General features: G+C 40.1%; 1 protein-coding gene across 5 annotated transcripts in view; it reads right to left on the reverse strand.

Annotated features, from left to right (window-relative positions):
• LOC133542108 (plexin-A2-like) overlaps positions 1-24,742 on the reverse strand; it is a 372,047-nt gene extending 347,305 nt beyond the window's left edge. For all 5 annotated transcript variants that reach the window (XR_009804063.1, XM_061885956.1, XM_061885972.1 and 2 more), the window contains exon 1: positions 24,602-24,742. The gene's annotated coding sequence lies outside the window, so the exon portion shown is untranslated. The remainder of the gene's footprint in view (positions 1-24,601) is intronic.
• Between the last annotated feature and the right edge of the window lie 1,130 nt (positions 24,743-25,872).

The following is a 25,872-nucleotide window of genomic DNA, read 5'->3' on the forward strand; positions in this document are numbered from 1 at the left end:
TAGTGTGTGAATGTGAGTGTGCAGGTAAATGTTGTCTGTCTATCTGTGTTGGCCCTGCAATAAGGTGGCGACATGTCCAGGGTGTACTCCGCCTTCCGTCCGATTGTAGCTAAGATAGGCACCAGCATTCCAAAGGGAATGAGCGGTAGGAAATGGATGGATGGATAAAAGTTTTCCGGTTCGAACGTTAAGTATCTTGTCTTGGCAGTCTATTCAACTGAATATAGGTTGAAAAGGATTTGCGAATCATTGTAATTTTTTTATTCACTTACGATTTACACAACGTACCAACTTCACTGGTTTTGGGTTTTGTATTTCAATGGTTGGAATCCGGGCCACACGGTGTCAGAGGGGTTAGTGCATCTGCCTCACAATACGAAGGTCCTGGGTTCGATCCTGTGCTCGGATCTTTCTGTGTGTTCTCCCCGTGACTGAGTGATTTCCCTCCGGGTACTCCGGCTTCCTCCCACCTCCAAAAACATGCACCTGGGGATAGGTTGATTGGCAACACTAAATTGGCCCTAGTCTGTGAATGTGAGTGTGAATGTTGTCTGTCAATCTGTGTTGGCCCTGCGATGAGTTGGCGACTTGTCCAAATGCAGCCCGAACATAGCTGAGATATGCTCCGGCACCCCCTGCAACCCTGAACGGGACAAGCGGTAGGAAATGGATGGATGGATGGTTGAAATCTGCACTCTTGCATGATATACTAGTTACTATGGTAATCTAATTACTTTCAATGGTGATCTAATTAATTACTATTGTAATCTAAGTCACAGCAACTCAGACAAGGTCCCAAACAGTGTTGGTGGGGGACGTTTCCACAGAATGTTTCCAGAGCGGCCAGCCTGAAATGCGGGTGTCAGGGACTGACGCGGAATGAGATTTTTACAACAAAGTTATAAAGCTTAGTGATATGTCAGATATAACAGATTGTAGTTGGGTTTATTTTCTACCATTCACATTCATATTCCGCTGTGTTTGTTGCATTTTTGTTGCGTTTCTCTTGATTGTAAAATGTTCCTCGAGAAGGGGTTATGTTGTCACTATTCGGTGTTTTATCGTTCATAGTTAATATTGTAAATCCCACAGTCTTTATTTTCATGTACATTCTGGGTGTCTCATTCCTCCATTTTCTACCGCTTGTCCCTTTTTTTGGGGTCGCCGGGGGTGCTGGAGCCTATCTCAGCTGCATTCGGTCGGAAGGTGGGTTACACCCTCGACAAGTCGCCACTTCATCACAGGGCCAGCACAGAAAGACAGACAACACTCACACTCATATTCACACGCTACGGCCAATTTAGTGTTGCTAATCAACCTATCCTCATTCAGTAAAAAAAAAAAAAATTAAGTCTCATTCCTTTTTTAAGGCGGTGTGTCATAATGTTTTTAGCATTCCATCAGACATTATTGTGACGTTTTGTATTAATGTTCCTAAAAATAGATGTACCGACTCCTGGACACATATTTTTCTCTAAATTTGGCCCCCGAAGTCAAAATATTTGCCCCGGCCTGGAATACGCAATAAGCAGTTTGAACCTCTGTTAACCTTTGTTTGCATTTTACAATTCTAGAAATGGGAAATAAAAACAGGTTCCCAGTGTATCAATTCCTTGTAATTTCTTTAATGAGTCCCGTACACACAAAGCAACAGGGCACCCTTGCCACGTGAACGCTCCAAAGTTTGGATTAGGGTTGTACGGTATACCCTTACTAGTATAGTATCGTGGGACTAATGAATCAAAAACGGTGCTATACTCTGAAAAGTACCAATTTACCCATTTTTTTCATTTTTTTCTTTTAAATAGCATGTCGTCACGTCGTGACATTGCTGGTTTTATGAGCAGAGGAGTATGTACGGCAGCGCACAGACGCAAAGTATTTAGACGCAGACACAATGTGGACAGAAAAGGGAGAACGGAAGTATTTTGGCCTAAAAACTAAAGATAAAGGGGAAGTTATAACACTGAAACGCCCTCAAGAAGAGGTACTTTAAGACATTGCTAACTAGCATCATCCATCCAACCGGAGTCGGCAGTGTTTTAGCTACTTCTAAATCACTAATTCTTGTCTCCATGGCGACAAATAAAGTATGATTCTTACATGTATCATCCCTGCAAGACGAGGAATAGCTAAACATGCTTTAAACCGTAAGAGGATACAAAAGCTCACCTGCGTCCCCGCAAATGATGCCATTTTAGAATGTAAACATGGATGGATCTACACCTGACATTTACTGTAATGATATCAAGCACAAGAGCGTATCTAGTTGATACTACTACGATTACATTGATATTTGTTTCTGTTACAAAATCTTTTTTCCTTTTTTAAAAATTAATTATGTTTATAAACTCAGGAAATAGGTCCCAGGACACATCAGGACTTTGAATATGACCAATGTATGATCCTGTAACTACTTGGTATCGGCTTGACACCCAAATTTGTGGCATCGTCCAAAACTAATGTAAAGTATCAAACAACAGAAGAATAAGTGATTATTATATTTTAACAAAAGTGTAGTAGAACATGTTGAAATACAAAATAAGCAGATATAAGCAGTAAATGAACAAGTAAAATACTAATAAATTTTTACAGCTTGTCCTTTTTAATTTTTACAAAATAATAGAATGATACATGACACAATACGTTACTGCATACGTCAGCAGACTAATTAGGGGTCTTTGTTTGTTTACCTACTACTAAAACTTAAGTTGTCCAGATTGTTCACTTTTTTATTTAAGGACAACATTTTTCTAAGATTGCAATAAGAAATATGTTATAAATATATTAAATATGTTTAATAATGCATTGTAAGATTTTTTTGTTAAAATAAAGCCAATAATGCAATTTTTTGTGGTGCCATTTATTTAGAAAAGAATACAAAATGTTTCTAAATAAATTATATATATATATATATAGATATATATATATATATATATATATATATATATATATATATATATATATATATATATATATATATATATATATATCTATATATATATATATATACTGGTATCGGGACAACCCTAGTTTGGCTACATTTTTACAGGAAAAGATTGTAACAGCGCTACTTGAAATAACTGCAAGGTTGCTATTTCATCAGGAGGAACCAATGCTGAAACATTTGAACGCACAGCATGCAGTGACTATAAATGAATGTTGCTTAGCAGTGACTAAGTTTGTGGTCAAAAGCTGGCCCCAGAGTGCCACAGTGCTCCTGATTTTCGGTGGGTGACTGTTCAATTGTAGTAAAAAGAAAAGTTGCATGTTTTCCTTCAACCACATTTTCCATTTTACAGGTGAAACTTGAACATTTTAATATTGTCAGTTCATGTCATCAATTCATCTTCAAACGTGAAACTAGTATGTGGTATTAGGTCAATACATGCAAAGTGAAATATGTCTAGCCTTTGTTTATTAGAATTTTGAGCATCGTGGTTAATAGTTTTTGAAAACCTCACATTTCTGAGATTTCCATTTCAAGGTTTTCATAAATCATAAGCCATACTCATCAAAATAATATCAAAAGATGGCTTGAAGTATCGTGAGTTTCATGTTATGATCCTGTTTCATTTAACAGTTTCACCTTTTAAATCTAAACAAACATTTGCACGACATTATCATTTTTTGAGTTCACCGGTATATTTTCTAGGGCAGGGCTATTCAAGTGGCGGCCCGGGGGCCAAATCCGGCCTGGGACAACACACTGGCCCCCAAATTCAGTTAAAAACTTGGGAGACAAACATTGTCCTAAACACACGAAAATGCTCCTGTTGCATAGACGACCTTGGACAGGTGTAAACACATTGGCAGATCATTGCGTTGTCATTTTAATCTTGCCAGCAAACATAGGACACTAGGGTCCAAACTTGTGGTTTACATAACCGAGGCGTTACCCGAGGCATCCCTATAAGTGCTCTCCTTTCGGCAGTTAGCACATTTTCGTGTTGTAATTTTTGTACCTTTGGTGCATGTTGTTGTCGCTTGTTTACTTCAGATGCAGTTGGTAATCATTTGATCAACTTCTTGAGTATTACTATTGGTGTTCTCCAAGGTTCCACTTAAGGTCCTCTTTTTTTTCATCCAAGCTGTTCAACTGATGGCGAGTTCAGATCAATTAATGTGTGAGAGACTCACATTTTTGCAGCTGATTCTTAAAAACACTAAAGTTCTGTCATAGAGATGATCTTTGACTACCTTCATTTCCAAATGCTCCTGTAACTAATAAATGGACCAAAGTCAAGAGGACACAATTTCTCCTAAATAAGAATAATATTTAAGGAAGAAGTGTGGCCCCCGGTCCTTAGCCTTCTTAAAATGTGAGCCCCAAAACATTTGAGTTGAAGATCCCTGCTCTAAGGAGATTACAATGATTCTTAAGTTTTAAAAATGTAACTAAATCTTAAATTCTTGTCTAATTTTCACATTATTTTGCTCAATTCTACAGAAGAATGTTTATGTACCATATTTCCTTTTAAAAAGGAAATGTTTTTTGCAGATGATGTGGTCCTGATGGCATCATCTGACCATGATCGGGGACGGCGTGGCGAAGTTGGTAGAGTGGCTGTGCCAGCAATCTGAGGGTTACTGGTTCAATCCCCACCTTCAACCATCTTAGTCACGTCCGTTGTGTCCTTGGGAAAGACACTTCACCCTTGCTCCTGATGGGGTCCTGGTGATGAGGGCCTTGCATGGCAGCTCCCACTATCAGTGTGTGAATGTGTGTGAATCCAGTAAACCTATCCAGCGAGAGCTGGATAGGTTTGCAGCCCAGGGGATGAGAATCAGCACTTCAAAGCCCGATTCCATGGTTCTCAACCGGAAAAGAGTGGAGTGCCATCTCCCAAGGAGATGGTGCGGCGTATGTAGTAATGCGGACACTGTACTGATCCGTTGTGGTGATGAAGGAGCTGAGCCGTAAGGCAGAGCTCTCAATTTACCGGTCGATCTATGTTCAATTCTCACCTATGGTCATGAGCTTTGGATCATGACTGAAAGGACAAAATCATGGGTATAAGTGGCCAAAATGTGTTTCCTCCGTCGGGTGGAGTTCCTCTCCCTTAGAGCTCAGAGTAAAGCCGCTTCTCTGTATTGATAGGAGCCAGATGAGGTGGTTCGAGCGTCTGGTCGGTATGCTTCCCGGACGCTTCTCTTGGGAGGTGTTGAGGGGACGTCTGACCGGTATACCCAGGACACGATGGGAAGACTATGTCTCCCAGGTGGGCTGGGAACGCCTCAGGATCCTCCGGGAAGAGCTGGACGAAGTGGCTGTGGAGAAGGAAGTCCGGGCTTCTCTGCTTAGGCTGCTTCCTCTGCGACCCGAACTCAGATACGCGGAAGAAAATGGAAGGATGGATGGAATTGTTTTTCCTATGCTATGTATGTGCCTCTCACTGTTGGCTTTGTACGGTCATGTTGCCTCTAAACTGAAGAAAATTGACTCTGATCGACCTTTTTGTTCGAGAATAGATAAGGAACCGAATCGTTAAGCAGAATGAAAACTAGGAACCGGAAAATGCTTATCAATTTCCCCTACCCAGTAGCTACTCAGACTCCAGCTTTGAGAATCTTTCTATGTCGTGCAAGTTGACACTTCGCTTGTGTTGAACAATGGTACATTTCCACCCAGACCGACTGTAAGGAGCTGGCTGGGCTGTATTGCCTCTATATGCATAAATCATTGAGACCTGCCGGGTGGAAATCCATTACGTTTGGCAGCGACTGCGTCCCATGCGAGTGCACCAATGAGAAAAATAATCAAACCCAGAGCTATTGAGCATCCCCTGGAAGCTGCGAAGCATATATGTCCATAAGTCCTGCACCGCTGCAAACGGAAAACCAACGGCCTTATTCCGAGGGAGCCCGCCTGTTTCCTCGGCGTTGTGCCTCTTCCACCCATATGGCTTGACGGGGCGGAGGATGCCAAGGCTGCGGCTAGCTGGCACCATAGGCTACGATCAAAGAAATGACAATGCAAAAGGAACAGATGCCATACCTCGGCTGCTGACTAACCACGGTGAGTGGCAGCAGACCGAGGAAAAGGCGATATCGTTTACGCTGAGGCGTTTCACAACTTCCCCGCTAAGCATCTGCTGTTCCCGGAACATTTTTTTTTACATTTAATCCGCACTGCGACCGCGGCGGCCACTCATCCAGAGGCTGCAGCCAATGTACGCGTCAATGCGGATTATCTCCGACAGTTGCTCTGCTAGGCCCAACCCGGATTGTCCCTAATTCCACTCGGAAACTCTTAAATCGCCGGCATGCTCAGGAATGTTGAGACCGTGAAGTTGAAGGAACGACACGCCGGGCGACCAGTGCAAAGACTGGTGGGTTCCACTGAAGCAGGGGTCTGCAACCCGCGTCTCTGGAGCCACATGCGGCTCTTTCATGCCACCCCTGTGGCTCCCTTTATCTTTGAAACAAAATGACAACAAATAATGGTTACTTAATTAATTACATTTATTAAGTTATTTTTAATCGAACAGTTGTAATTTTTGAGTGTTCTGGTATCTATTCATATCATGATAAAACATTTGATGTATTGTTGATCGAAGGTAGGTAGGTAGGTAGGGAGGTAGGTAGGTAGTTAGGTCTTTATTGTCATTACACAAGTACAATTAAACTTTGTTTTCAGCACAAACCCGTTCAAGTTTAGATAAACAGTGAACACGGTGACACAACAGGAATGCTGATGGGTCGCCAATAGGCGCCCCGTAAAAGATGGGAAAAAGGTAAACGCTGGGGGAAATGAGTAAAAAAAATACAATCTAGACTGGGCTCCTATGCGGGTCCAGTCTGGAGTGGGAAAAAAACCTCTGTAGCAAAGCACATCTATGTATATATATATATATATATATATATATATATATATATATATATATATATACACATTACAACATACATCTCAAGACTTTCACCACAGAGGAAGGAGTGGGTGCTATGGTGGCAGGCTGCAGCTACTCTGGCGCTGCCCAGTTGTCCATCACCCCTAAGGGATTCGCGCATGTCACAGCCCCTGGGCGTCATCTCTTGCTGCCAAGCAATTGTATTGTTTTAAGCGGTCAACCCCCGGACGGATCAAAAAATAGAAACATTTCTGATGAAAATAGAACATTTAATGCTTCATGGACGGATTAATTTGCTTTCATTGATGACGTGGTTGTTCTTTTTCTTTTTAAGTCAAATGAAATATGCCGCATTTGTATACCTTCAGAATTTTGGCGCGACTTGATTTTTTTCAAATTCATTAATAAGGGAAGGACCAGTGTATTTTTTTTACGAAAGTTCAAAATAATTTGGTGATTTTCTTAAACCCAGAAATAAAATGTGAATCGTCAAGTGTTTGATTTCATAAATTCTAACGCATACTGTGCAACAAAACTATAAGTGGTGTCATCATCATTTTAGGAATCTAACAGAGTTTGCGGCTCTAGTTGGGTTTTATTTGGAGGCAAATGGGCTCAAATGGCTCTTTGTATGCTGAAGGTCGCCGACCCCTGCACTGAAGGCACAAGACTACACCAGAACATACTTGCCATCCTTGAGACCTCCGAATTCGGGAGATGGGGGGTGGCGGGGTGGTGATGTATATATTTTTTAAGCATTTCATATATATATATATATATATATATATATATATATATATATATGTATATATATATATATATATATATATATATATATATATATATATATCCGTTCGGCCACCGTGTTCAATGAAAAAATCAGATCTACAAAATTTGCAGGCAGCATACTCCTTCCCCTTCGAGCTGTCGTGGATGAACTGAAATTATGTTTTCCAATCATTTTGGAACTTGCAAGCGTACTTCTTCTTACTTGTCGTCGCCATGTCTCTTTTTTGTTCTTCTGCTTCTTCTCCGTTATGTTTTTGGACATTACTACTTGCCGTAGTTTTGAAGCAACGCATGATGGGAATCCAGATGTTGTGTGTCAGTGTATTAATGTGCCGGCTGGAATAAACACACTCTGAGAAATAGCTCTGTACCTGCCTACTTTATGGGTTATAGATTAACCTATGGATAACAGAGACATATATAATAGTCTCCTTTTCAGGTGAGAGAGGACGCTAAAGGCAGTGCCTTTAAGGCACGCCCCCAATATTGTTGTCCGGGTGGAAATAGGGAGAAATTCAGGAGAATGGTTGCCCCGGGAGATTTTTGGGAGGGGCACTGAGATCCGGGAGTCTCCTGGGAAAATCGGGAGGGTTGGCAAATATGCACCAGAAAATACCAATATCAGAACAAGTATTCCCCTTTCTGTTCTCTAGACAAAATGTTCTTAAAAACCACAGTTGTCCATATATAATAAATACCCTTGTTTCTGGATTTTACACAGTTTAATAGCCCGACCAGAAACACCCTGTTTGTGTGTCTGTATGGGCAAACTACTTAGAAAATGTGGTAAGATAAGCTACAAGCAACTCTTGGTTAAATATAGCTCAGCTTTACAAATACTGCAATATGATTGCTGTCCTATCACATTGTGCTGTGCATTACAAACCCAAACGCATTTCATGTTCACCTAGAAACTGGCTTATGTCTTTTCGTTAGAGATGTCCGATAATGGCTTTTTTGCCGATATCCGATATTCCGATAATGTCCAAATCTTAATCACCGATTCCGATATCGACCAATACCGATATATACAGTCGTTGAATTAACACATTATTATGCCTAATTTTGTTGTGATGCCCCGCTGGATGCATTAAACAATGTAACAAGGTTTTCCAAAATAAATCAACTCAAGTTATGGGAAAAAATTCCACCATGGCACTGCCATATTTATTATTGAAGTCACAAAGTGCATTATTTGTTTTAACATGACTCAGAACAGCAGCTTGGAATTTGGGACATGCTCTCCCTGAGAGAACATGAGGAGGTTAAGGTGGGCGGGGTTGGGGGGTGGGTAGGTGTATATTGTAGCGTCCCAGAAGAGTTAGTGCTGCAAGCGGGGCTGGGTATTTGTTCTGTTGTGTTTATGTTGTGTTACGGTGCGGATGTTCTCCCAAAATGTGTTTGTCATTCTTGTTTGGTGCGGGTTCACAGTGTGGCACATATTTGTATTAGTGTTAAAATTGTTTATACGGCAACCCTCAGTGTGACCTGTATGGCTGTTGACCAAGTATGCGTTGCATTCACTTGTGTATGAAAAGCCGTGGATACTATGTGATTCGGCCGGCACGCAAATGCAGTGCCTTTAAGGAACACCCCCAATATTATTGTCTAGGTGGAAATCGGGATACATCCGGGAGAATGGTTGCCCCGGGAGATTTTTGGGAGGGGCACTGAAATTCTGGAGCCTCCCGGGAAAATCTGGAGGGTTGGCAGGTATGACTGGGAGACGCAACTGCTCTGTACTTCTCCCTACGTCCGTGTACCACTCCTTACAGCGGCATCCTAAAAAGTCATACATTTTACCTTTTCAAACTGATACTGATATCCAATATCACATTTTAAAGCATTTATCGGACGATGATTTCTGCAGTCCGATATAATCGGACATATCTACTTTCCGTAGTTAGCTTTTACGGCTAATACCGTAGCACGCCGATGTGTTACTACGCTAGAAAAAAAGTTATTCAGTGTTCACTCTTACAATAACAATGTTGCTACAGCTTGGTTATTATACAGATTACAGAAGGTAAATGAAGTATTGTTGATGTTTTTTAATGCATTTTTAAAGTGATTTGCTAACATTAGCTGCATTGCTATCCACCAAGAATGACACAGATATTGTGTGAAGTTACTTGTTGCACGCCTGTTGCCGCAAAACCAAAGTACTGACACATTTTTATTTTCTTTTAAACAAACTTCTCGCTCTTGTTAGCATAAGCCATGCTTTGAAACTTCACTAAGAGGGTAAGTGGTCAGGCCAGGGCGATGAAAGCTCCTGGGGGGGTGGGGGGGGAGTATGTTATTTAAATCGTCTGGAACAAAAAAAAAAGACTTTATCGTTAAAATGGATGTATCGCCCTCGCCAAACATTAAGCCTTATCTTGAATAAGAGACGACGAAATGCACAAGACAGATTCAAAGCGCAAGACCATCAACCCAGCCATGGAAAGAGAAGTACGAAGACCACGCTCAATGACTTCTTTTGTTGAATTTGTGAATGAACACAAGCGTCTTTGTAAATAATTCATGTTTTAATGTGTACACCTGTGGCTTATAGAATTGTGCGTCCAATAAACTGAATGTACGAAACATCATTAAAAATGATTAAATTACATACAGGGAGACATGTATATTGTACATACAAATACTCCTATATCAAGGGTGTCCAAACATTTTGACTTAGGGGCCGCAGTGGGCTAAAAAAACTTGGTTGAGGACCGAAAGTCGATATAATTATAACATATATATATACACACATATATATGGGCAGTACTGTATTAGTATAGTCCCACGATACTAATAAATCATATTAGGTACTATACCGCCTCTAAAAAGTACCGGTCATTTTGCCATCACGCTTTGTAATGGATGGGTATGATTTTGATTTTTTTCTATGGTGGACGTTTTTTTTATTGTATCCACAAAGTTCAGTGACCATTTTGTATTGGTTGGATTTATTAATTATTTTTTGTGCACTATGACTAAGCAAGGTTGTTCGCATTCAGTCATATAAATAGATGCTGCACATTCCAAACATAAAAAGTAATTAAATGGGTTGTACTTGTATAGCGCTTTTCTACCTTCAAGGTACTCAAAGCGCTTTGACATTACTTCCACATTTACCCATTCACACACACATTCACACACTGATGGAGGGAGCTGCCATGCAAGGCGCCAACCAGCACACATCAGGAGCAAGGGTGAAGTGTCTTGCTCAGGACACAACGGACGTGACGAGGTTGGTACTAGGTGGGAATTGAACCAGGGACGCTCGGGTTGCGCACGGCCACTCTTCCCACTGCGCCAATTGACCAGGAAAAACTAATTTCGTCCACCAGATTGTGTCAAAATAGCAACATTTAAAATGTTATACCTTTGAAATTAATGCAGTCTCCTTGCGGGCAAGATTTCTTATTAAACTCATGACGACTTTTGGGCCAATTTGAAGATGTCGGCGGGCCGCATTTGGACCGCGGGCCGTACATTGGACACCCCTGTCCTATATACTCACATACACACAATTATTCATACATATATACATACATACGTGTACACATAGGTACCTACACTCCCACATACATACACAAATACAGTACATCCATGCACACATTAACTGTATAAACATACAGTACATATGCACAGAGAGGATGAATAACCGCTTTTTTGAATGCTAGGGGAACAGTGCCAGAGGAAAGTGATAAGTTTATAATATTTAGCACTGATGGACCTAATAATACAAGGAGCTCCTGGATAAGTTTCCCAGGAAGTGGGTCAAGTAAACATGGTGTTTGTTTTAATCCATTTAAACGTTGTAACAATTCTTCTGATGTTATTTCCTCAAAACGAGAGGAACTATTTTGGAGGGCAGTATCCGCCGTATATACAGTCGTATCTGTGTTAATAGAACCCAGTTGTAGTTGGGACACATTGTCTTTAATCACCTTTATAATGAATTCCATCCATCCATCCATTTTCTACCGCTTATTCCCTTTCGGGGTTGCGGGGGGCGCTGGCGCCTATCTCAGCTACAATCGGGCAGAAGGCGGTGTACACCCTGGACAAGTCGCCACCTCATCGCAGGGCCAACACAGATAGACAGACAACATTCACACACTAGGGCCAATTTAGTGTTGCCAATCAACCTATCCCCAGGTGCATGTCTTTGGAAGTGGGAGGAAGCCGGAGTACCCGGAGGGAACCCACGCATTCACGGGGAGAACATGCAAACTCCACACAGAAAGATCCCGAGCCTGGATTTGAACCCAGGACTGCAGGACCTTCGTATTGTGAGGCAGACGCACTAACCCCTCTGCCACCGTGAAGCCCCTATAATGAATTCAATTTTCTCATTAAAGAATTTCATAAAGTCATCTGCTGAGTGGGTGGAGCTACTGGAAGGAGTCCCTTGTTGGGTTAGCGATGCTACCGTACTAAACAAAAATGTAGGATCGTTTTATATATCATATGATAGATATACATATGATATATATATGATATACATATGATATATATATGATATATATATATATATAATATATATATATATATATATATATATATATATATATATATATATACATATATATACAAACCCCATTTTCATATGAGTTGGGAAATTGTGTTAGATGTAAATATAAATGGAATACAATGCTTTGCAAATAATTTTGAACTCATATTCAGTTGAATATGCTACAAGGACAACATATTTGATGTTCAAACTGATAAACATTATTTTTATTTTTTTTTTGCAAATAATCATTAACTTTAGAATTTCATGCCAGCAACACGTGACAAAGAAATTGGGAAAGGTGGCAATAAATACTGATAAAGTTGAGGAATGCTCATCAAACACTAATTTGGCACATACCACAGGTGTGCAAGCTAATTGGGAACAGGTGGGTGCCATGATTGGGTATTAAAACAGCTTCCCAAAAAATTCTCAGTCTTTCACAAGAAAGGATGGGGCGAGGTACACCCCTTTGTCCACAACTGTGTGAGCAAATAGTCAAACAGTTTAAGAACAACGTTTCTCAAAGTGCAATTGCAACAAATTTAGGGATTTCAACATCTACGGTACATAATATCATCAAAAGGTTCAGAGAATCTGAAGAAATCACTCCACGTAAGCGGCATGGCCGGAAACCAACATTGAATGACCGTGACCTACGATCCCTCAGATGGCACTGTATCAAAAACCGACATCAATCTCTGAAGTATATCACCACATGGATTCAGGAACACTTCAGAAAACCACTGTCACTAAATACAGTTCGTCTCTACATCTGTAAGAGCAAGTTAAAGCTGTACTATGCAAAGCGATAGCCATTTATCAACAACATCCAGAAACGCCGTGGGCTTCTCTAGGCCCGAGATCATCTAGAGTAAGATGGACTGATGCAAAGTGGAAAAGTGTTCTGTGGTCCAATGAGTACACAATTCAAATTGTTTTTGGAAATATATTCGACATTGTGTCATCCGGACCAAAGAGGAAGCAAACCATCCAGACTGTTATCGACGCAAAGTTCAAAAGCCAGCATCTGTGATGGTATGAGGGTGCATTAGTGCCCAAGGCATGGGTAACTTACACATCTATAAAGGCACTATTAATGCTGAAAGGTACATACAGGTTTTGGAACAACTATTGCTGCTATCTAAGCGCCATCTAAGGATTTGCAAATCATTGTTTTCCGTTTTATATTTACATCTAACACAATTTCCCAACTCATATGGAAACAGGGTTTGTATGTTGAGATAGCAGTTTCACGCGAAAATAACACAAAATGTGGATTTTTATGATCATGCTTTAAATGTCAAAGATGTTTGGTAATATCCATCCATCCATTTTGTACCGCGTGTCCCTTTTGGGGTCACGGGTGGCTGGAGCCTATCTGAGATGTAAACTGGGAATTTTCTACCTGAATAATTATTTCTGATATAATAAACATCACATATTGTACATGGTCTTTATATTTCTGCATGGCAATGTTTTAACCTAAAATGTGATATTCAACCTGATGTACTAGCTTCTTCAGGTGCAAATAAGGATGGGTACCCTTCCCATTTAAACTGATACGGCATTACCGGGTACCTGGTAGTCGATACGAGTACTTAACGGTACCAATTTTCCTTTATTTTTGTGTGTTCATGAGGTAAAAAGTGTTTATTCATGTAAAAATGTCATTTTAAAATGTTTAAATGTATGTTTCACCTTTATTGATCGATCATCAAATATATCAAAACAATATCCAATTACTTGTATAGTAACATGTTTGCAACATAAAAAACACTTAACTCCAACACTGCAGTGTTACTTTTCTTGGTATTGCACAAAATAAAACCCAGCTCCAGGTACTCCTTTCTTTTTCCATCTGGAGAATATTTGCCGGGGGTTCCATGGAGGCAATTAAGTTAAAAACAATGAGAAAAAGAGGAGGGAGTAAAAATAAAGACCAATTTTTATTTCAAAAGTATTAAAGTATCAAGTATCAAGTGAAGCAAAAAAGTACAATATATATATATATATATATATATATATATATATATATATATATTGTTGGAAGAAACCGTCAAGAATGAAGAATGCTGGTTGTATGAACAAAGGCACTTGCAATTGAAGGGACACCCTAAACAGCCAGTATCAACCATCAAGTTTGGTCGCGCCGTCTTATGGTTGATTCTCTGCATGGAGTGAGACGACAAATTACAAATGAGTGCTGCAGAGTAGGGCTGGGCGATATGGCATTTTATTAATATCTCGATATTTTTAGGACATGTCACGATACACGATTTCTCCATATTTTGCCGTAGCCTTGAATTAACACTTGATGCTTATAATCACAGCAGTATGATGAATCTATGTGTCTACATTAAAACATTGTTCTTCATACCGCATTAATAATGCTCATTTTAAACTTTCATGCGGAGAGGTAAATCACAACTAAGTCAATTTACCAAAACGGTAATTATTAAACAGTTATTAAGCAGTGGCACAGACATGCATGTACTTTCCAAAACAGAAAATGCAAGATTGTCAGTGCACTTATGCCTTTAAAACAAGGTATAAGTGCACTTTTGTGAATGATGTCACCAACAAAACATATCAAAACAACACAAATTTTTTGTACAGAATGCCAAACAATAGTTTAAAACAAATAAAGTGAACTTTTGTGCATGATGTCACACACTATATTTCAACAACTGTCAAATAAAAATGACCTGCATAATAGGTTCCTGCGTACGTTATCTCCTTCTGTTGTTTACTTTTTTTTTCATACGTTGTTGATCTGGAAATAGTTGATTCGGCTTTTTGTGGGTGTGGCACTGGCCGGAGTGTTGACATGCAGAGTTTCAAGCACTCTTCTTTCTCTAGCGGGTGACTTTTCAAATGATGCTGCATTAGCAGTGCTGCTACTTTTTGTAGCAATGGTTTTGCAGCATACATGTTGCCAAAACACCGCCAGACGATGGATCCCCTGCTGTTTTTCTTGGTAATTAATTATTCCTCCATTTGTTTCCAGATTCGCACCTTCTCTCTCTCGTTTTACCACGAGCCCTACATCGTTAGCATCACAGCTAACGTTACCATGTCGCTCTCTCTCTGCTCCGCGAGAGCGTGTGACGTTGCACACGTGACGTATGTAAGAAGGTGCGCTTGGTTATGTCTCTGTGAGAAGGAGAGACAGGAAAGAGTGGGAAACGCATGCAGTGTAATGCCCGCAGCTAAAAGCAACTATGTGAGAACGTATACTCAAATATCACAATATAGCCATTTTCTATGTCGCATAGAGACAATATATCGAGTATATTCGATATATTGCCCAGTCCTACTGCATTTTGGATAAATGAGGAAAAAGTCACCTCGACAGACAGACTGTAGTCCATACGCCGTGCTTGATTTATTGATTGATTGATACTTTTATTAGTAGATCGCACAGTTCAGTACATATTCCGTACAATTGACCACTAAATGGTAACACCCAAATACGTTTTTCAACTTGTTTAAGTCGGGGTCCACGTTAATCAATTCATGCTCATCTTTTCTTGTCAACCCTTGTCCGTTCCCTATTTGGATGTACGGAAAGTGCAGGACTGTGTGAATAAAGTAAATATCAAAATATAACAATTGTGCTTCTTTTAAAATAATAATTTGGTCCAATGCTATTTAAATAATAATTACAGCAAAATAATTAATTTGTTTCCATACTTCAATAAGAATAGCAGACCAAAAATATGTTACACAGCTGTAACTTCCTGCCACTAAATAAAACCAATCAAACAATATGAGAAACCTATACTTTGATGCAGTTTTCACTCCATATTGCCCGGCCCGACCCACTGTGACTTGATGATCACACTGGATTTTTTTGCAAACCAGTTATTGCAAAAAGTTATTGCACGCTTTGTATGAACAACAATCTGTTAAACATATTGCCAGATCGCTCCGTTGGCTGCACGCTCGGCGTCAAAACCACCATCTGGCAGGTGAGCGGCATGTTTTACCGCCTCGCCTTCTTTTTTTCTCCTCCTTCGAGGTTTGTCGCCGCCTCTGCTTCACTCTGTCTGGCCCGTCTGCTCACAGGCCTTGTCGAACGACACACTTCCTCCTGTACCTCCCTCTCCCATGTTTTTTAGGAGTAACCAGACAAAATAAGCTGAAAATCTAGCCTAAAAAGTTAGCACGCTAATGTTAGCAAGCTAATGTGAGATATTGGCATACTTCCGAGATGACGCCAAAAATCAAAAAGCATAATTTTTAGGTTTAACTGAAAAAGCAAAAAACCTGGCAAAAAATTGTTAGCATGCTAATGATAGCTTGCTAATATAGAAGACGATAGCATACTTCCAAGATGGCACCAAGGATCAAAAATCATGATTTTTAGGCTTAAACATACACAATTTGCGAAAAACCTAGTAAAAATAGTTAGCATGCTAATGACGGCATGCTAATATAGACGACTGTAGTATACTTCCAAGATAGCATCAAGTATTAAAAATCAATGTTTTTTTAGGTTTAAACATACAAAATTTGCGAAAAACCTAGTACAAATCGTTAGCATGCTAATGGTGGAATGCTAATATAGAAGACGGTAGTATACTTCCGAGATAGCGTCAAGTATCCCATTAGCATGGTAACAATTTTTGCTAGATTTTTTGCCAAAATTTTCAGATTTTTTAAACCTAAAAATCATGATACACCACGCTATCTTGAAAGTATGCTAACTCCTCTTATATATCAGCATGTTGATGTTAGAATGCTAATGATTTATACCAACTTATTAGTGAATTTGATATGTTTACACCTATAAATAGTGCCTGTTGGACTTTCTTCTCACCAGTCACTAAGATGCCTTATCAAAACAACACTAAATTAAAGTGCACTTTTTGTACAGAACGCCACTACAATAGTTAAAAACAAATAAAGTGCAATTTTGTGCATGATGTCACAAAAGATATTTCAATAACTGTCAAATAAAAATGAGCTGCATAATAGGAAATTTAAATTGTGTATTTCCTTCGTTCTGTGGTAGGTTACTGTGGACGTTATTTCCTTCTGTTGTTGACTATTTTTTTTCATACGGTGTTGATGTGGAAATGGTTGCTTCGGCATTTTGTTAGTGTGGCACCGAACGGAGATGTTGAAATGCGGAGTGTGCACTCTTCATTTTCTAGCAGGGGACTTTTCAAACGATGCTACATATTAGCAGTAATGATAGTTTTGGTAGCAACGCTTTTGCCCCACACGTAACAAATTACAGTTGTCTGTTCGATATATTCCCACTTGAAGCCAAACCACCGCCAGACGATGGACCCCCTGCTGTTTTTCTTGAGGATTAATTCTTCCTTCATTTGTTACCAGATTTCCACCTTCTTTCTCTCGTATTACCACTCCCACCACAGCTAACGTTACCCCTGCCGCTACCTCTCTGCTCCGCGAGGGCGTATATGTATGTGACGTATGTAAGAAGGTGCGCTTGTTTTATGTCTGTGAGAAGGAGAGACAAGAAAGAGTGTGAGTAGCCTGTAGTGTACTGCCCGCAGCTAAAAGCAACTGCATGAGAACGTATACTTGAATATCACGTATCGTCATGTTCTATATCGCACGAGACAAACCCGCGATACATCAACTATATCTATATATCGTCCAGTCCTAGGTCTCCTCATTATTTAAAGTATGAAAATACATTTTGGTATAAAATATTGGTATTGGGACAACCCTAATTCAAACAAACAAACAAACAAACGCTTCCCCACAACCCTAGATGTCCGTTGTCGTGCGTGTGAAGGCGTGGAGGCGGGTGTACCTAATGTTGTGACTGCCCTGTGTACCCTCCCCCTCTAACACCGTCCCCACTGTCGTGTTTAATCAGCCTCTCTCAAGGTTTGGTCGGGGCTGTGGTGGTGTTGGTTGGGGAGGGGGGGTCTCCAGCTATGGGTCGTTAGACGCTGTGCACTCACACACTGTGTAATTGTGTTACACACACTAATTCGCCCGATGCACTACTGCACTTGCCTGTGCCACTGACCCACATCCCCACACCTTTTACCACTCCTGCATGAACCACAGCACCTTGTTCCTCTTTTTGTCTCAGTGGCGGCCGTTCTCTGCAGGGCTGCAGATGCTGAAGACGACACAGACATATGCTCAAAATTACTTCACCTACGCTGATCGGGCCTCACCTTCAGGGTCAAAAGGACAGAAAATAAGACACAGACATATGCTCAAAATTACTTCACCTACGCTGATCGGGCCTCACCTTCAGGGTCAAAAGGACAGAAAATAACCGGCGATGACAGAAGTGTCTGAAGGAAGAGGGGATTACAATGCTCGGCGTGCAGAAATCAATAAACAATCCAACAGAAAATTGTTTTTTTACGCTTCATTTGACCGCTCGCGCTTTGATTGGGATTTTTGGAGGCACGGTGCAGAGGTGTCCCGACTCTTTTCTTTTGTGAGCTGGTGTGAAATACGGTAGTACCTCAGCTTAAAGAAATACTGTTCTTACCTTTTGCTTAGGTTTTTACTAATATGCCTGGTGCTGCTCTCAACGGCTACTAGGCGCCATGTAGCCTCTCTCCAAGAAAAAATGCCCGATGATTGTGTTGTCTTCGGCTGTACCAATTGTTCAGATCAAATGTTTTTTTTGTTTTGTTAATCCGCCCTTTGTCTAAAATGCGAATATATATATATATATATATATATATATATATATATATATATATATATATATATATATATATATGTATATATATATATATATATATATATATATATATATATATATATATATATATATATATATATATATATATATATATATATATATATATGTATATATATATATATATATACATATATATATATATATATATATATATATATATGTATATATATATCCATCCATCCATCCATTTTCTACCATTTATTCCCTTTTCCTTTTGGGGTCGCAGGTGCCTATCTCAGCTACAATCGGGCGGGATATATATATGTGTGTGTAAATATACACACACTGTACATACATATATATATATATCTACATATATATAGATATATATGCATATACTGTACATACAGTATATACATATATGCATACATATTTATATATAAATGTATACTGTACATGCATACATACATACATACACATATGTATGTGCATGTATATACACTATATTGACAAAAGTATTTGGCCACCCATCCAAATAATGAGAATCAGGTGTCCTAATCACTTAATCCGGCCACAAGTGTATAAAATCAAGCACTTAGTTTCTCAACGGGGTGGTCGCAGCTTACTGCGGGGTCGTTATTGAGTTATTCATCAAAAATCATCTAACTACAAAAATAACAGTCAATCAACAAAAAGAAAGCGTGCCGCTCGCACCAGGAGCTAAAAAAACAAAAAAAAAAACATTAACCGAACAATGACGCCAGGCCGACTGACTTGCAAAAACAAGCTTAAATAATGCCTCTGATTAGTCCTCGGGAATCAGGTGAGCGGGCGAGCACTAATCAGAGACAGGTGAACACATTGAGTAACCATGGCAACCAAAACAAACTGAGGTGTCACAAAGAGGGACTAAAGGAGTTCAAAACTAACAGAAAATACAAAAACATGATCCGGACCCCAGATCATGACACTGAGGCATGGAGACCATACTTGCCAACCTTGAGACCTCCGAATTCAGGAGATGTCGGGGGGTTAGAGGTTGGGGGGGGGGGTTGAGGTGGGCGGCGTTGGAGGGGCGGGTTTTAGTGGTAGCAGGGGTGTATATTGTAGCGTCCCGGAAGAGTTAGTGCTGCAAGGGTTTTTTGGGTATTTGTCCCGTTGGGTTTATGTTGTTTTAAGGATGTGGATGTTCTCCGGAAATGTGTTTGTCATTCTTGTTTGGTGTGGGTTCACAGTGTGGTGCATATTTGTAACAGTGTTAAAGTTGTTTATACGGCCACCTTCAGTGTGACATGTATGGCTGTTGATCAAGTATGCATTGCATTCTCACATGTGTGTGTAGAAGCCGCATATATTATGTGACTGTGGCGGCACGCTGTTTGTATGAAGGAAAAGCGGACGTGACGACAGGTTGTAGAGAATGCTAAAGGCAGTGACTTTAAGTCACGCCCCCAATATTGTTGTCCGAGTGGAAATTGGAAGAAATTCGGCAGAATGGTTGCCCCGGGAGATTTTCGGGAGGGGAACTGAAATTTGGGAGTCTCCCAGAAGATCGGGAGTGTTGGCAAGTATGATGGAGACTGTTTCTACCATAGACATCTTATAAGTAGACGCAGCATTGGCTGCTGTGACGCGAGAAATTCGGCCTAAACTGACAGTTGACAGGTTGAAAACTGGTGTTCAGCCTTTTCCTGCTCAAATGAGCGGACTGATGAAAATAGAAATCAGGGGATTACTTTTCACAAGAAAGATTTAACATTAACGTACTATTAGTTGTATTTTGTGAAAAAATATTACCTCAGAGTTGAGAAGGAGCAAAGATCTTCAATAGTACTAAAATTGTAGCCGCTAGAATTGCTTGTCAATGAAATTAATTAAATTTAAAAATGTCATACTTGAATAACATTAAGTTGAAATAAATGATGAAGATAAAGATTGTAAAAGCCAACAGGGATAAAAGTTAGGACCACAGTCCACATTGTGTGGGGGGTGGGGGGTGGGGGGGGGGTGGTATCATATATTAGCTAACTAGACAATCAGTACTATTCAAGTACTATAATTTTGGGGCAAGACAGAATTTGGTTTTATTCTGAATCCTGTGAAACAGATTGGTGGTTTTAGCTGCTATAAAGACTTTTGTGTTTTTCGATATGTTTATGTTTGAGTATTTGGCAGATGTTTTTATCCAAAGCGAAATACATAAAAAATACATATAAAACAATCACTGTAAACATTATCATTTAAGGGAAGAATGTAATACAAAATTTCCTCGCTCGTAAATATTCCAAAGTCAACCCCTTTAGCCCACGTACAGTGCGCAAAGAGCTTCATGGAATTGGTTTCCATGGCCGATCAGCTATATCTAAGCCATACATCACCAATTGGTTTAAAGCATGTCACCACTGGACTCTAGAGCAGGGGTCGGCAACCCACGGCTCCGGAGCCGCATGCGGCTCTTCGATCACTCTAATGTGGCTCAGCTGCATAATTGCCGACCCCCCCGATTATCCCGAGAGATTTCCGGAGTTTAATGCTTCTACCAGCAATCACCCGAGGCCAACATTCTTCGATTTTCACCTAGTCGATAATTTTGAGGGTGTGCCCTGATGGAAATGCCTTTACAACCCTCTAAAACTCGTCGTAGCGCCCGCTTTTACACACTGCAATCTGCATGCCAGCTGGTCACATGTTGTATGCAGCCTCTGTTGATAAACAAAAGTGACTGCAAGACATACTTGGTCAACAGCTATACAGGTTACACTGAGAGTTGTGATATAAACAACTTTAACACTCCAACTAATATGCGCCACACTGTGAACCCACACCAAACAAGAATGACGAACACATTTCGGGAGAACATCCGCATTGTAACACAACAGAAACACAACAGAACAAATACCCATAATCCCATGCATCGCTAAGTCTTCCGGGCTACGTTATACACCCCCGCTTGCACCAAACCTCGCCCGTGCTAGCGGGATGTATAATGTCTGTTACTACATTATATATACACTTGCAGTGTGTATATTGTACATATTGTTATGAAGGTTTCTGTTACTACATTATATATACACTTGCAGTGTGTATATAAAACGTTGATGGAGGGTTTGGAAGTTGTTTTAGAGACTTTGAAGGCTACAACCATGACTTCTATTAGCCGCATCTTCCAAATGTTTTTTTTTTAATCATTTTTAAAATCCTGAAAAAAAAATGTGTGTTCTTGTCTCTCATAATGATTTTAAATGATATGCAAAATTACGAAAAAAAAGTGCAGTTCCTCTTTGAGTTTTTACCATTTATCATGAATGAATCTTTCAGCACATAACCAATGTTGATATCTATAGTTATATTTTGATGAACAATCAAAATACGCAAACAACAACGACAACAAACATGGCAGTAGACGTGAAGCTAAATCATGAAATGCAACCTCCGAAAAATGATACATATTTATCCATAAGAGTCTCGGTACCAATGTATTTTGACCCAGCCTCACACAAATAAGTTGTAGACCTCCATACTTTTACAAATGTCATCAGTTTTGTCATATATAATGATGTATGTAACTCAATAGTTCCATATGTTTGGGAAGGCCACTGACATCCATCCATCCATTTCTACCGCTTATTCCCTTTGGGGTTGCGGGGGGCGCTGGTGCCTATCTCAGCTACAATTGGTGGACAAGTCGCCACCTCATCGCAGAGGCCACTGACAAATAATCCTTAATATCACTCCACTCCACAAATTTTTCTTGATAAAATATACAATCTATTCCAGGGGTCGGGAACCTTTTTGGCTGAGAGAGCCAAGAAGCCAAATATTTTAAAATGTATTTCCGTAAGAGCCGCAAAATATTTTTTTAACCCTAAACACAACTAAACGCGTGCATTTTTAAGCAAGACTAACATTTCTAGAGTATAATAGGTCTATTGTTCTTTGTAATAACATTGTTATTCTGAAGCTAACTGTGGAGGGGGCGTGGCCTGCAGCGAAGCGGGGTGTTGCCAGGACCGGCCTCGAAATCAGCGACAGGTGCGTAGACGGCCCACCTGGGCCTCGTTACCTAATCACCTGTCGCTATGTTATAAACAGCAGCCAGGAGGAGAGACGGGGTTGGTGCTAGAGCAAGAGCATGAGCGAGAACGAAAGAGAAAAAGATAATTCCTGGAAAGCAACTGAGAGACTTATTGAAAAATGAAACAATAGTGTAGCCCTGAAACAGGGTCTCATGTCGGTTCTTGGTGGTCTGAAGAACCCTCAGGAGGGCAAGCCCCACACTAACCAATAATAAATAAATAACTTCTTACCATCAACGCAACTTCTTGAATAGGTGCAGTAGAGGATGGATGGATTAAAAATGCACGAGGATGTTTTATATTTTGAACATCATTTTTAACACTGATTACAAGTGGAATTATTCATTATCTACGTGTTAAGCAGAGTCAGCTCAAATTTACCTGAGAGCCGGATGCAGTCATCAAAAGAGCCACATCTGGCTCCCGAGCCATAGGTTCCCTACCCCTGATCTATTCCATTGCATAGTTGGATTTTTTTTGCTCCTATCTGCTTTTTGCAGGAAGATCTAGGCCTCTTGTGTACTCAGATAGTTCACACACTGCTTGCTGTACAACAGCCATGTTGGCTTGGTCGACCACCACTGTTTTTCACTTCCAAGGAGAAGTCACGTGACTGAATACATGCAAAAGGTTGTGTATTTGGCAGGGATGTAAAAAAAATGATTTTTGAATGAATTGCAATTCTTAAATGGTTAAAAAAAATGTATAGATTTGTGTTGTAATCTCTTATCTGCCCAGTCCAGCCACTCAGACAAATCATATTGTTGATGTAGATGATGTACATCTGCTTTACACATTTAATTTAGAAAGAGAAAAGATGACTTCATTAAATGTTTGAGTAAAATTGTATTAAACATAACCAGTTTTCATTTAAGTAATATAGAAAATTATTAAATATGTGGATCTATGTTATAGAGAAATGTAGTTAATCATAGAACTGGCACCCAATGTAATTTTAAAAAAGTATAGATTTTGAATCGAGAATCAATTCTGAATCGAATGGTTACCCCCCAAAAATCAAATCGAATCGTGTGGTGCCCAAAGATCCACAGCAACTACAAACCATTTGCATCCAGTTGTGGACAATGGACAATCAGTATGACGTGTTTCTGGAAAGGTGAGAGAAAACCCAGATGGACTCTTCACACAAAGATGTCCTAGCAGGATTGGAACCAAGCACCTCTTATTTCATCAAATCCGACCAAAACATGGAGGAACCATGACATTACTACTACTACTACTACTACTACTACTACTAGAGTCCACAACCAAGACCCCTCAGATCACACTGAACCAAAACCTTGGCTTCCTTTGAACTCTGCAGAGGATGCTGCGCTGAGCTACAGGAAATTCTGAATGGTGAAAGGAGCAGGGAAATGATAAAAGCTGATGACTTGGCTCAGAATGCTCCCTCTCCACCAGAGGCTCCAAGCGCTCTCGAGGGCTGGAATGTGGAAGAATGGAAGCTGCTCCAACTGGCCGGTCCAGATAAGGCCGACCCGGGAGAGCCTTCTAAAGAGTCAAAGAGGCGCCCAAATCCCGAGCACATGGACCGGGATGCTCCTGGTTCACTACCACACTGCTCCTGAATCGACGTGCGTTATCTCCGTCCCTGTCCCCCTTCGTGACTTCACGCACGACGCGCAACTTGAAGCCACACTCCTCCATTCTTAGTGCCGCCAAACTTACTTCGGTCCAAGCCGGGAAAACGGGGAGCACTCACCTTGGAACCGGACGAGACTCATTCAAAAAGGAGTTCCGGTCAGCGTGCGAGTCCGTGGCGCGCAAAGCAGCTGCATCCCTCCAGCCTCGATGTTGGATTGACCATTGACTGGAGCAGACAGACGTTCATCGCTCTCTCTACTCTCCCTCTCTCTCTCTCTGTGCGTGTACGTGTGTGTCCAGGCACACACGCGCACACGCACGCACGCATCAGTTTGTGTGCGCCTCACGTAGCGTGCACGCCTCCTGTGGTGTCATTCTCCGGCTCAGCTTCAAGGCGTCGCGGTACATCGGCGAGGCTCCAGACCGCATGCATGCGCATCTGGACTGTGGAATATCGTGATCTGCGGCAACCCCAAATTTACGTTTTGAAAAATAGGAAAATACGGCCACTTTATTAGGTACATGCTGTCTAATACTAGAATAATTGATATTGAATTACTAATATGCATATTATTGTAGGAGCATGAGACATTTGTGGGTGCTCAAAAATGTGACTTAAATGTCAGAAACTGCCACGGAAATATCTCAGAAGATTTTTGGCTGCAATATTTGATATATGTTCCTCAAAAAAGCCTTTATTGTGAACGTAATAGCGAGCAGCGCCGGTCCTCATATCTATTTGAAACACTTACATCTGTCGGCCGTGTCTTGTAACTACACCCGTTGTCTGTTTAGTCGCTAAAAAAGATCAGTTCTTGTCATCCATCCATCCATCCATTTTTACCGCTTATTCCCTTTAGGGTTGCGGAGGGCGCTGGTGCATATCTCCTGTTCTTGTCAAAACATTTTTATTTCTCCGTATACTGGCCGGCTTTCAAAGTCCAATTCGATTCCAGGAATGTTCGTTGAATTCAAATTGAGCTTGCAAACACGGAGTTGATTCTCAATTCCTATAATAAAAGACGACTTTGTTGTATTCCGTGTTCATAATTTAGAATATGTCATACATGACTCGAATAATTATTACTTTTATCTCACGTACCCGTTTTATTTATAACTACACATGTTTTTATTTATTACTACACATATTTTTATTATAACTGCACATATTTTTATTCATAACACATTTTTATTTATAACTGCACATATTTTTATTCAAAGTGGCTCATATTTTTTATTTATAATGACATGTTTTTATTTATAACTACACATACTTTTATTTATAACTGCACATATTTTTATTCATAACGACACATTTTTATTTATAACTGCACATATTTATATTCAGAGTGGCTCATATTTTTTATTTATAATGACATGTTTTTATTT

The sequence above is a fragment of the Nerophis ophidion genome, linkage group LG02 (genome assembly GCF_033978795.1).
Source record: "Nerophis ophidion isolate RoL-2023_Sa linkage group LG02, RoL_Noph_v1.0, whole genome shotgun sequence".
NCBI lineage: Eukaryota > Metazoa > Chordata > Actinopteri > Syngnathiformes > Syngnathidae > Nerophis > Nerophis ophidion.